The sequence below is a fragment of the Pleurodeles waltl genome, chromosome 7, assembly GCF_031143425.1.
Source record: "Pleurodeles waltl isolate 20211129_DDA chromosome 7, aPleWal1.hap1.20221129, whole genome shotgun sequence".
NCBI classification, from domain to species: domain Eukaryota; kingdom Metazoa; phylum Chordata; class Amphibia; order Caudata; family Salamandridae; genus Pleurodeles; species Pleurodeles waltl.
In genome coordinates, this window is record NC_090446.1 from 572,578,540 (window position 1) to 572,592,473 (window position 13,934).

At 45.4% G+C, this 13,934-nt stretch overlaps 1 long non-coding RNA gene across 1 annotated transcript; it reads left to right on the top strand.

The window, feature by feature from the left end:
• Window positions 1-1,087: 1,087 nt before the first annotated feature.
• LOC138304373 (uncharacterized) lies at window positions 1,088-13,643 on the top strand. The gene is made up of 2 exons (XR_011205553.1): window positions 1,088-1,409; window positions 9,663-13,643. It is a non-coding gene; the product is annotated as an uncharacterized lncRNA (long non-coding RNA).
• The last annotated feature ends 291 nt before the right edge of the window (window positions 13,644-13,934 follow it).

Consider the following 13,934-nt stretch of genomic DNA (forward strand, 5'->3'; position numbering starts at 1 on the left):
AGGCGACGCACACCTCAGAGTCGTGAGAGCGAGGGAGAGGAGGAGGGGGGCAAATAAGAGGGGTGCGTCTTACTGAGGAGCGAGAGAAGCAAGGCGGTTAAGACCGCAGGTGCGCAGCGAACAAGTGGAAACGCCGCCTTCAGTGTATTTGTTCATGAACTCAGAGTTTGCCACGCAGTTGGTAGTGTTACACCGCGCTTTCATTTCTTCCATTTCATTAGCCTCTCCATCAAGTAAGACATGAATTCAGTTGCTTTGCTCAGTCATTCAGTCATGCGCTCATCCTTCATTGCTTTATTTGCTCGTTCATTCATTCTTTCGTTGGGTCACTCGTCCTCTCTGCAGCGTCGCCCCTACTCCCTACCAGTTTCCCGATAACGCGCACTCGGCCCTGGGCTCTGCGCTGACAGGCCTCGCGGGCTGACACCCGCCCTTATCAGCTGGCTGCAGGCAGCACCTGCGGGCCTCGCGCGGGCTGAGGGCAGTGGCGCGCGCCTGCCCCAGAGGAGGGCGCTTCGCCCTGCAGACTGCTCATAGTAGCATGGCCGAGGGGGGCTGCTGAGCAATATGGCGCCCCTTCGACAATAACAGTGCTGCAGATCTTGACTGAGGTACATAGGCAGCTCTGCCCAGGTTCACCAGAGTTCTGAGTGGTTCCTAATACTGACCAGGCGGGGGGGCTGGGGTGCATTGCTGTCACAGGAGTTCTATAAGTATGGATTGAGGTGCATCAACAGAGCAGTGCGGATGCAGGACCCATCGGTCAGGCGTCCTGGTGAGATTTAGACCTGCTGCTCCCCCTACCCCCGCCCCCCCCTGTGGGCCACCGTGAGATCTCAGGCCTACCAGAAGAGCCTCTAGGTGCTGTCTTTACTGGAAGCTTCTGGGCAGGCCAGCACCCCGCGACCTCCACCTCCCACCTGCTTCCTGTGGTTAGCACTCATGTGATCCAGGCTGGTTCGGTTGGAGGGAAACCAGTGGGTGGGGAAGTGGTGGTGGTGTCACTGCTAGGGGCGGGGTGCCATCACTGCCCTTATATTGGGAGACCTCCGCTCATATCTTCCTCTTCTTCTCTGACTCCGCACTTTCTAGCGCTGGGAGACCGACCAACCGAGTGAGCACCACTGCCCCAGCCCATCTCCGCCTTCTGGATCGGCCAGTGCCACCCCAGCGCGGCTGATGCACCAGAGCCACAGCCCAGACGCACCCAAGGCTAGGACTCAAGAAAGTAACATGTCGTCCAGCAGGAGCGACCTTTCCAGAGTGGACACCAAAGAACGCCCCGACACCAGAACTGTCCCGGGACTCATTGAAGCCGTGGAGCCTGGACTGGTGGAAGCCAACCACCCACTCCGCCAGTCGAAGATACCATGTCACGCGCTTGCTGAAAAGGAAGAAATCGGGAACTGGTAAGGTTTCACGGCCTGCCCATGTGATTCAACTGTGACTCCCTTCTGGAACATTCCATATATGAGACTAACAAAGTTCCAGAAGTGAAAAAATTGTTTCTAGAATGTTCTAGTTTTATAGCTAGTCTGTTGAGGGCCTACCGTAGGAGGCTTTGTGTAACCTGCATGGCCTATGTTCGAATGCAAGTGGAAGTAATTTATAATTTCGCTATTTCTATCAATATGGAGTCTTAGGACGACTAAGTAAAGCCCGTGTCTTATTTCTAGGCTGGCTGCGTTGCACGCTTTTTTGAAGTCCACAGTTTCCTATCTGGCCTAACTGCGCGCAGAAGCAGGCTGATTTATGTTGAGAAATTAGGGGAATTTTTTGCAGACCTGTGCCTCTAAACTTCGCTAGGGCTGAATACGAATCATTCACGTACTAGGTCTGTATGTTACAAACAGGTCACTATTGTACGTGCGTTAATTCCCTGTTTTATCTTACTGCAACTCGAATGTGTCGCCTGCAGCGAGACACAGAACTTTACCTCAGTTGTCATTGGCACTGTTGCGAAGAAGAGATATTCGTAAAAATATAGGTTTGGGTTACATCATTTAGGAGTTCTGTAAACTAAAATACTAGTGGTTTAACGGATTTTAGGTGCCCTGTCAGGACTTCTTCGACCTTCCTGGTCCGGCTCTCATCCTTCTGGCACATAACTGACTCTTCCCCAGCACTATTGGCCTGTAACATCCGCAGGGTACAGGCTCGTGACGGAAGGCCTTAGTCATCCTGGCCATTTAGAGGCACAGGCCTGAGAGCTAACTGAGTCTGTCCCAGCCCTAACAGCCTTTGAGATGCACATACCTCGCACGCAACTAACTGCCCCACCGCCTTTTCAGATGCACTTGCCTGGCATGTGACTGACTCCGCTCCAACCCTATCATCAAACGTAAGAGGCCACTCATAATGATGACCATAGAGTGGGCGTTTCACTTCTTATCTTGAAACTTGCCATGTGATGAACACCCATCTCAGCAACAGGTTCATTAACCTAATGCGTTAGATATCAGTTGACAGCTTCAACAAGAATCTCATAATAATAATTAGTATTTTTACCATTTTGTCATCTCCCTTACCCCCCATTATTTTAGAATAATTAAACTTACATTTACGTACACGTCCTTGCATTTCAGTCCAAGCCTGCTGCTTAATTGGATATATTTATAATATAATATCAGCAAAAAGCGCTCAGAATACGTCACTAAATAAGGTTTTAAAAAACTATACATAAAACAAATGTCGACTCAAGCCTGTACCACGAATTGGGCAGATTTTTTTCTCCTGAAAGCGAATTTCCGTGCAATTGAAGTTGATGCAGTGCTGGATTTTTCAGAATTGGTTCTCCTTCCTTATATCGAACTCTGCAGAAGAAAAAAAATCTCCAGAAAACGCTTACGTTTGTTGTTTACTTTGTTCCGCACATAGGCATATTGGAGTGCGTCACAAACAGTCTGAACATTTCTTACCCCTCGAGAGCCGCGTGCATTCTTGTGGATTGTGCTTCAGCACTCGTTACACTCACACGAGCCCTCTTTTCTGACCCCGAAGGCCCAATTCACAAAGATAAACGCATGAGTAAATTGGGTTTCATAAGCCAAGTAGCCCTTTACACGGACGCAAAGCCACCTTTGGAATTCTGAAAAGCTGTTTTTGCGCTTATGATATGATCCCTTCATGCACAGATGTTTGTCAGGAAACCCCTGTCAACTGCCGCGGGTGCATGTTTCAGGGCTGGGATACCTTCCGTCTCTGGCCACAACACATTTACACATTTGTGGGTATTTACAGTTTCTTCTCTTACACTTTCCGGTCCTGGGAACGATGAAAGATTTACTCGTAACAACGGCAGGAGTAAATGCCTTTACAGGGATATTGCATGGAATGACCCCAACATTGGATTTCCATGGTGATATGTTGCAGGTTTCAAGGCGTTCTTTTGCGAATTCCTTAAAGTTGTGAATCTGCGCCCCCGCACTTTCGTAGAACTTCAGGTGCATGTTTACAACTGTCTTTGAGAATGTGTTATTTTCGTGGCCCCATGGCCACTGTGATGGCCTCGCCAGAGGTAGACTGGGTTGTATATACCACTGTAAGGACTAGTGTTCCATTTTGCGTAACCTTTTAATCTTGCTAGAATCTGCAGCACCTTTCGAGGCCAGGAGCCTTTTCACATCTCTGCACACTAGACTACCGATATGCTCCACGGGCAGTGCTTAATTTGCAACAACTACAAAAAAAGCCAGTAGGTGTGACGCCACAGTTACTGCCCCTTTCGCCCACCACGCCACCCTTTCTGGCTCCTGATTTCAGACTTTCTGAATTTTTATCTCTGCTTTGTCGATTTGTAACTGTATTTCTACCTTTCCTTTCTTTCTGTTCCTCTGTCTCGCTTTTCTGCATTTCTCTCTTTCTCTGAGTCAAAGTCAGTTGAAAAAATTATAAATCGCGGTCTCCAAAAATGGTTTCCAATTCCACCCACCTGAAACCAGCGGCGCACACTAAGCGCTGTTTGTTGCTGGATGAAAAGCTGGACATTTTGGCCCATATATATACTTTTTGACGCTAAACTGCGCTAACGCAGTTTAGCGTCAAAAAATTTAGCGCCGTCTAACGCCATTCTGAAGCGCCATGCGGGCGCCGTATTTATGGAATGGCGTTAGTCGGCGCTAGCAGACCGGCGCTGCCTGGTGTGCGTGGAAAAAAACCACGTAGACCAGGCAGCGCCGGCGTAGGGGGAAAATGGCGTTAGGGCGTCTTAAAATGGGGCAAGTCAGGTTGAGGCAAAAAAATCGCCTCAACCCGATTTGCGCCATTTTTTTCGACGCCCAGACGCCATTTAAATGACTCCTGTCTTAGTAAAGACAGGAGTCATGCCCCCTTGCCCAATGGCCATGCCCAGGGGACTTATGTCCCCTGGGCATGGTCATTGGGCATAGTGGCATGTAGGGGGGCACAAATAAGGCCCCCCTATGCCACCAAAAAAAATTAAAAAATATAAAAAATTATACTTACCTGAACTTACCTGAATGTCCCTGGGGTGGGTCCCTCCATCCTTGGGTGTCCTCCTGGGGTGGGCAGGGGTGGCAGGGGTGTCCCTGGGGGCAGGGGAGGGCACCTGTGGGCTCATTTTGAGCCCACAGGCCCCTTAACGCCTACCCTGACCCAGGCGTTAAATAGTGGCGCAAATGCGGGGTTTTTTGACCCGCCAACTCCCGGGCGTGATTTTTGCCCGGGAGTATAAATACGACGCATTTGCGTCGCCGTCATTTTTTTAGACGGGAACGCCTTCCTTGCATCTCATTAACGCAAGGAAGGCGTTCACGCAAAAAAATGACGCTATTTGCCCATACTTTGGCGCTAGACGCGTCTAACGCCAAAGTATAAATATGGCGTTAGTTTTGCGCCGAATTTGCGTCGAAAAAAACGACGCTAATTCGGCGCAAACGGAGTATAAATACGGGCCTTTATTTCTCCGATACTTTCTGTAGTTTTGGCTGAATTTTACAAATGGCAGGCCCGCCCCTCTTTTCAAATCGTCTTTGGCAATTACAGTTCGCACCAGAAATTAGCTCTGGTCACCACTGGATAGCGTGCTACCAATCCGAACAGCGCTTCGATAGCTCGTCAGCTGTAGTGAGCGTTATATAAATCTAGAATACAGTGCAGTAATTCAGTTCATTATTATTCGAGCAAGGGTACTGCAAGGTGCGGAAATACCTAAAACTATCATCCATATACAATTTGCATCCATCTAAGTAAAACCGCCTGAGCCTACGCTTTTGTTTTTTGAGCTAGCGTGGAGTTTGAAGTTATCCTTCACACGCAAGGATGAGTGAATGTTTTAAACAAAAAGCCCAACTTTTAAAAGGACTAGAATTATTCTTCATTAAAAAATATTCTCAAATCTTTTGAAAAGTTAAAATATTTGAAAAGTTGACTTTGCTAACATGCACGTGTTATATAGAGCTTCAAATCGGTGGGATTATTCGTCGGTCAAAATGTAATACAAGTCACTTTCGATTTCGTGCTACTTGTGGTGAAAAAAGAGTATAGCCATTTTATTTTGCTGAAAGTACAGCCGAAATTATGAATATTGCTCAAATGTTCTTTGGGAATTTACGAGCCGAAATTAATTTTAATTGGCAAGCTGATTACGTTTTTCGCACTCAACTTTCGAAAGCTGGAGAAGAAGAAATTTGCCATTGACGAACTTATTTCGATTCATGGAGCAATACTCCCACTCTCTGGCTGTTAGGAAAATTGCAGCTAAAACTCTTCGGGAACCTAGACGCCGCAGTAGTGCAAATTCGTAACGAAAACAGGACATGTAGACGCTCGAAAATGTTTTTTTTTCTTTTATGGAATACTCGTAGAGATACGAAGGGCCATATTTATACTTTTTGACGCTCAACTGCACCAACGCAGTTGTGCGTCAAAAATGTTAACGCCGGCTATCGCCATTCCAAAGCGCCATGCGGGCGCCTTATTTATGGAATGACGTTAGCCGGCGGAGCTGACTGGTGTGCGTAAAAAAAAATGACCCACACCAGCCAGCGCCGGCGTAGGGGAAAATGGAGCTTGGGCGTCAAAAAATGGGGCAAGTCGGTCTGAGGCAAAAAATCTGCCTCAACCCGAGTTGCGCCATTTTTTTTTACTCCCACCCTCCATTGACATGACTCCTGTTTTAGCAAATACAGGAGTCATGCCCCCTTGCCCAATGGCCATGCCCAGGGGACTTCTGTCCCCTGGGCATGGTCATTGGGCATAGTGGCATGTAGGGGGGCACAAATCAGGCCCCCCTATGCCACAATAAAATTAAAAAAAAATACTTACCTGAACTTACCTTAAATTCCCTGGGATGGGTCCCTCCATCCTTGGGAGTCCTCCTGGGGTGGGCAAGGGTGGCAGGGGGTGTCCCTGGGGGCATGGGAGGGCACCTCTGGGCTCCTTCCGAGCCCACAGGTCCCTTAACGCCTGCCCTGACCAGGCGTTAAGAAATGACGCAAAAGCTGCTGGACATCATTTTTTTTGACCCGCCCACTCCCGTGCGCCATTTTTGCACGGGAGTTTAAATAAGGCGCACATGCCTTGGAGTCACTTTTTAGACGGGAACGCCTACCTTGCATATCATTAACGCAAGGTAGGTGTCCACGCTAAAAAATGACGCAAACTCCAAGATCTTTGGCGCTAGACGGGTCTAACGCCAAAGTATAAATATGGAGTTAGCTTTGCGTCGGATTTGCGTAAAAAAAAACTACGCAATTCCGGCGCAAACAGAGTATAAATATGCCCCGAAGTTAGGCCTAGTGGCCTGGTCCCAATTACGAACACTTTTATTCCACCCAAGTACCACCTAGGTGGGCAAAACGTGCCATCTTCTTTTCTAAACAACACCAGTGAATGGAAACCCCAGAAGTGGTCAGGAGGGGCGCCCAGAACAAGGAAGGACTACAAAGCTCTCCGTACAAATACTGAGAACATTACCAATTTTGTTTCACCGATTTTTTCATGCAGTTAGTCCGTTCGATGGAATACACGGCTATGGAATATCAGTAAGTATTGTGAATTGTAGGCAGTGTAGAGTTTCTGATTAAGGGTGGAAGAATAGGTGTTGGGATGTGGAGCAGGAGGTGGTAATTGGGAAATCTGGACAAGCAACCATAAATTCTTAAATTAGTGAATATTAACAAATTTCCCTGATTGTGTTTTACACTCAGTTTGCTCAGATACATTTAGGGCCTAACCTAAAACCCTTTCTTTCCCGCCTGGCTACTCCTAATGTGAAGAAAATCTGCATCTGTGGGTATAAATATCTAATTTTGAATCACACAATCAAGATTTTCCGTCGTTACCACCCACAGTTGGAACTTGCTACTAAGCAGAAGTGTCTACAGTTTGAAGTAGATGCGTAAGAGCGTGAGTACTGTTTACACAAAAGGACTAGAAGATTGCCATTGGAAAGCTGGTGAACACTCACATAGACCTAAACTTATGGGTATTCACACGCTTAGCCAATGGATATTTACACTCAGTTTGCGTAGGTACGCTAGCGGAGTAAGGTGGAGAGGGTTTGCAGAAAGGTGGAGTAAGTGTGAATATAATGTGTGAAAATACCTAAAAGTCCCATCTTCTAAAGATGAGTAAATGAGCGGTGATCTCGAAATGGAACATTGTTTCCCACTAAGTTTAGGGCAGGAGGAGTGACTGTAGGAATCTACAAATTTTGCAGATTTTCCTTCTTACCCTTGGGAATTTAGTGAATCGCTTAAACCAGAAATCTGCAGGACTCAGGCAGGAATTTACAGTGTGTAGTGTTCCAATTTTGTTTCTGATTTAGTAGGCAAAGGTGGTGTTAAAAACACTCAAACGCCCTCATAATAACTAGAAATGTGCAGGGGGATTTGGTTTCTGCACGTGGAAACACATTTCCTAGATGGAGTAAAATGACAAAAGATTATAAGGTGCATATTTATAAGAAAGTAGCACATCGGTCCCGATGTGCCACTTTTCTTGTGCCCCCCTAATGACACCATGGTTCCGCCGTATTAACAATACAGTGCACCATGGTGGTCATTACCACAACAGCGTCAACATTTTTGGCGCTGTTGTGGTGCTTCGCTGCACTAGCTTAAAAAATGTTGGTGCTAGTGCAGCAAAAGCACAGTGAGGCCCATAGGCCAATACAGGAATGGCACTTTAAAGCCTGCCTTGCGCGGGCATTAAAAATCATGGAAAAAATGACGCAGTGAAATCTTGTAAATTTCACTGTGCCATTTTTTCTGGCCCTGCTGAAGGAGAACACCTCTTTGCATACATTATGCCTGGCGCAGGCATAAAGTGGCACAAGGGGTAACAAAGTGGGTCAATGCTTCCATTGTGCCACTTTGTAAATATGGCGTGGGGAATGGCCTCCTTAATGCCGCCTTAGCATAAAAAAATGACACTAGGGCGGCACAAGGTGGGGGTCGCGGCTTGTAAATATACCGATAAATGTGCAAGCGCATGTGACCACCTCATTTGATCTGGCGGATTGCTTTTCTGAGGGTAGGAATAAAGGTTGCAACAATGAAAGGTCAACTTTTAGGAAGGGCCTTGCACTGGACAGGATCATGTTCAATGTTTTTAATAACTGTGTAAAGAAATAATTGGACACGGGAGAGGGGGCACACTCATACAAAAAAATTAAATAATGAGCGAGGCCACGGAAGCTGAGATCACATCCAGGTCAAGGTTGCCCCTACCAGCAAAATGAATCCATTCTCTCCAAAAACTCAAAGGATAGCAAACAAATCCACAAGGTAAACAGAGATTGCGGGAGGAACAGTGCTTAATTTGTGCTTGTTGATTCCGGTGCTGAGCACCGGCACTTATTTGTGAGGGCCGGGGCTTATTCTTATGCATCAAGCATTTGCTGCGAGCAAAAACACATATGTGAAAGACGGAAAAAAGAAAAACTAAAAAAGGTCATAAAGGGAGAAAGTAGAAAGTTGCAGGATGAACTGAAGGGGCAGGGGTGGCCGTAAATGGATTGAAGAGGCCCGAGATGGCTCAGTATTACGCTGCCTCAGTATTCAGTGCTGGCAGATTTAATTACAGCAGCCTCGTGTTAAAGAGAAGGGCTTTGAGCACCGACACCTCTTAATTTACAAATTAAGCACTGGGGAGGAAGACAGAGAAAGAGGGTTGTTCTAGTGCAACACCTCCACTCTCGATTTCCAGTAAAATGAAGATCTCCAGTTCTGTTCCAACTAGAGGGCAAATCTGACTGGGAGAGGAGTAATTGTATTCAGAGAGCACTGGGTAAAGCTGGATACCACATTGGAACCTATATGTAAAGAGGGGCAGGCTGGGTGGGTTGTAATATACTTTTAAACTCCGGTTCAATATTTTATTACTGGAGGTTTAACTGCCGTTACTTAATGTTAACATACAGAAACAGCCATTCAAGACTGATTTGGCTAAAACACCTCCTTCTCAGGATCATCATATAAATCTTCTTTTCATGATGATGTCATGTTTTTCTGTCTTGATATTAATATTTTGCCTTTTTATCACTGTGGATTACCAACATGTTATTGTTTCATATTTCCTACTTGTTTCTAATTAACAAGCTTTCCGTTGCTGCTTAATTCATGATTGAATGGTTGTTTTTGATGTGTAACAAAAACTGGATGTTCTACTAATGACATTTTTCTTTCTTGATTGAACAGGTACGACAAAAGGGCCGCCCCAGATCCTCCATTTTGAAAAAGTGGATTTCAGCACCAAGATGGCGCCCATAAAACTGTGGCCAGGAGGGCTCATCAGGCAAGAGGACTCCTCTGTATCAGGAACATGAGTGCCTAGCCAGGCTGTGGGGCTCACTAACCATGCACTAAACACAGCTCAGCTAATCTCTGCACTCTTCCCAGTCTGATTTACTAATCTCGTACGTGCAAAGTTATTCCAGTTTAGTACAGCAGTGCACCATAGAGAGTTTCACACCTGTGTTATTCAGTACTGCACATCTAATGTGCACTGGAATTGGGGCCTGATTTAGACTTTGGAAGAGGCCTGTCCTCCATCAGAGTGGAGGAGGTCTTTTCTCCACCACCGTGGCTAGACTAACGCCCACTACATTTGGAGATCTCTGCTAGCTCTGCAGTGATCTCTGGGCCTCTAAACACACAGAAAGCTTGATGCATGACCACCATGGTTCATGCTGCTGCTCACCAAACTTCTTGGTTTCTTTGCAAAAACAAACTCCCAAACAAAGAAGTTTGGTGAGCGTCCACATGAAGTATGACAGCCTCTATGCATATAACTCTCCAGGTGATTCTAAAAAGGAAAACAATGTCTGACTACTCACTCTAAATAAAGCAGGCGGTCTGATGTACCGACGCTAAGGACCCAGCTCTGTTGGGCCATGGGTGTACACTCTCAGGCAGAGGTGCTATTGGAGGCCCCGTTGTCAGAAGCATGACAATCCTCCAGACTCTGAATAGGGCAGGCAGACCATCAGTTTGGCAGACAGGGTACTGCACCACGCCTGAGGCTGAGAAGCCTGTCTGCCAATCTCTAACTCATGCCCGTAGTGTGTAACACTAGTACTGCTCTGTACTGCAGAATGTACATGCAGTGTGATTCAATTCTAAATAGCACATTACTGTTACACTTCACTCGATTGAGCTCAGCAGAGCACAGTGCCACTTTAGTGTGACCCATAGATTTCCTGAGTAATGCAAAACCAGACAACGCCAATCTGTTTCAGTGTATCATTATATATGTGCAGTGTAATAACTGAATAATTGCAGCCTAGTCGAGTGATGCGCAATACATCACAGTGAGTGGCTAAAGCATATCCCAGCATCACAGTATACGTTTTCATATAACATATACCACATAACGCAGTATTGTGACACAGGCACTACAGTGCACTACATACATAACGCACGTCACACAGACACACCATACAACTCACGAAATAGCACGTAACATTCTTTTCATTGCCAGCATACAGTAAGGTTTGGTTTTAACAGATACATTTCGGGACAGTATTTTACCGTGCCCAAGTTGTTACTACATCATGACTCTTGTGTGACTAAACTTGTTATGGCTGAACTTTATTTACAGAATAACTCCAGCACAGTTCAGCACTGCACAGTGGATCTGCAGTATGAATTGTTTCAGCACCAGACAGTGTATCGCTGGTAAGTAGTCTACAGCAGTGGTTCCCAACCTTTTGACTTCTGTGAACCCCCACTTTATCAGTACTGGAACCCGGGCCCCCCACTGAATCAATATTAGAATCCGGGCCCCCCCCCAGTGAGTCTTTACTGAAAGCTGGAGACCTAATCTTTTAAGTGTATTACATTTTCTAAGCAGTCACCGACCCCCTGAGGAGGCTCTGCGGTCCCCCAGCGGTCCCCGCACCACAGGTTGGGAACCACTGGTCTACAGTGTATCGGTTGTATGCTTATTCAGTTTAGGTTCAGTGTATATTTTGCACAGTTTAACCTCAAGGTATTTCTTGTAATTCTGTGCTAACCTATTTCATTTCCTTTGCAACCTTGAAGTAGTGGAATGTCACTATTGTCAAACTCTAGTGTGTTCACACTATGATATTTAACATTGTGCAGTGGCACTTACAGTATACAACTCGTTCATTGAAAATCTAACATTAGAATAACCTTGACAGAAGTTCAATATCATCACAATCTTTTTTTATTAATAACATGATCTAAGAGTATCCCAGTGCAACGATCTTGGCGTAGCCCATGTGTAATTCTGATGTGATGCCTATAATCCTAAAATATTGTGTGTATGCATGATGCCATGCTAGCATACCTTTGGTATGGTCATGATGAAATTATAGAGCAAACTGTAAATTTGTTGTGATTGTGGAATAACTTGCATGTTACCCTTGCGTAATTCCAGTTTACCTTTGTGCAATTCCTGTTTCACCCCGGTTGCATTGTGACCAGCATGTTACCCATCAGCAATTTCACAGTAAACCTAGTTTCATTGTAACCAGCATGCTACCCTCATGTAATTCCAGAATAACGCCAGTTCCATTGTGACCTGCATGTAACCCTCGTGTAATTACTACATAATCCTGGTTTCATTGTAACCAGCATGCTGCCCTCATGTAATTTCAGGATAACCCAAGTTCCATTGTGACCTGCATGTTACCCTTGTGTAATTCAAGTGTCCCCCTAGTTTCATTGTAACCTGCATGTTACCCTCTTGTAATTCTTATATAGCCCCCGCTTCACTGTAACCAGCATGTTACCCTCCTGTAATTCCTGTATAACCCTGGTTTCATTTTAACCAGCATGCCACCATTGTTTAATTACAATATAACCCCGGTTTCATTGTAACCAGCATGCTACTCTTGTGTAATTCAAGTGTACCTCTAGTTTCATTGTAACCTGCATGTTACCCTCTTGTAATTCCTATATAACCCCCGTTTCACTGTAACCAGCATGTTACCCTCGTGTAATTACTATATAACCCCGGTTTCATTGTAACCAGCATGCTACTCTTGTGGAATTCAACTGTAACCCTGGTTTCATTGTAAAATGCATGTTACCCTCCTGCAATTGCTGTATAACCCCGGTTTCATTGTAACAAGCATGCTACCATTGTTTAACTCCAATATAACCCCGGTTTCATTGTGACTTGCACGTTACCCTTGAGCAATTTCCCAGCAAACCTTTTATCACTGTGACCTGCATGTTACCCTCGTGAAATTCCACTATGACATTTTTTAAAACCCTTTTGCATCCATTGTGTAACTCATAATTAACACCCATATCCCCACCTGCAAATGTGATACAACTTCTTTTTAATGCTGGAGTAATCCCAGGTAAATATCTGCGCAACTTTAGTGTAATGATAGTGTAAACTGTGTACTTAGAGGGCAGCTTCTGGGTAATATGTGTGTCTCGGTAGCCCCACTCAAGCTAAACCTGCGTTTAAATACTTTTTTATTATTGTGTAACTTATTTGTCACACAAATTCTAGTGCAACCTTTGCGAGATGTTGCTAATATTCAGCAGAGACCTCTGCATAAAACATTGGACACGTCCAGTGTTCTATTGTGTAACCACAGTGGTTGCCAAAGTAAGATTTGTGTAATACAGTGTAATTTCAGTGTAACCTCTGTGTAACCCTTGTGTAATTCAATGTAAAGCTTGCTTGTCCATTGTAACCCCAGTTCTCTTGCAGCTTGCCTTCGGTGTCACCGCATATTGTATATTGTGTGCAAGCCACCCCGCTGCATCCCACGAGCCAGAGTGAGGCAGTGCCAGTTTTTCTACCAAACAGGCACTGACCCTCTCGGGACTAACATCGTAAATGTCTGGAGGCAGCAAGGATGCAGAAGACGTGGACATTGCAAAATACCGAACGTTTGTACCCTACAGAGAGCATCGAGATATACAGTGGAGTCATCCATAAAGTAGAAAGCACTACTAAGCCCATGCATACAGTGTAGTGTTTCCTACTTTATGGATGAGTGTACTGTGGGCTTCTGACCACGCGTATCAACAAAGACGAGAAATTCCACTCTGGAGCCGCTGTGACACCAAGCAGCGGTAGCATCAGTCCAACTCATCGACTGCACATTGCTAATGCTGTAGGTCTGCCCTTTCTGGTGATGTGAAAGACTTGATTGTAATTGAGATATTAAATCTACTGTATGTTAATAATCATTTGTGTAATTTTTTATGGGTGGGCGGATGGGGTTAGAGTTTGGCACTCTGGTTCCACAAACTTAGGGCCTGATTTAGAGTTTGGAGGATGGGGTCACTCTGTCACAAACATGATGGATATCCGGTCTGCCGTATTACGATCCCATAATATCCTAAAGAAATGATAATACAGCGGATGGGATATCCGTCATGTTTGTGACGGTAAAGCCCGAAGGCCAAACTCTAAATAAGTTAAGAATTGTGGCAAAGAAGCATTGGAAACTGACTTTTCTACTCATGATTCTGCTA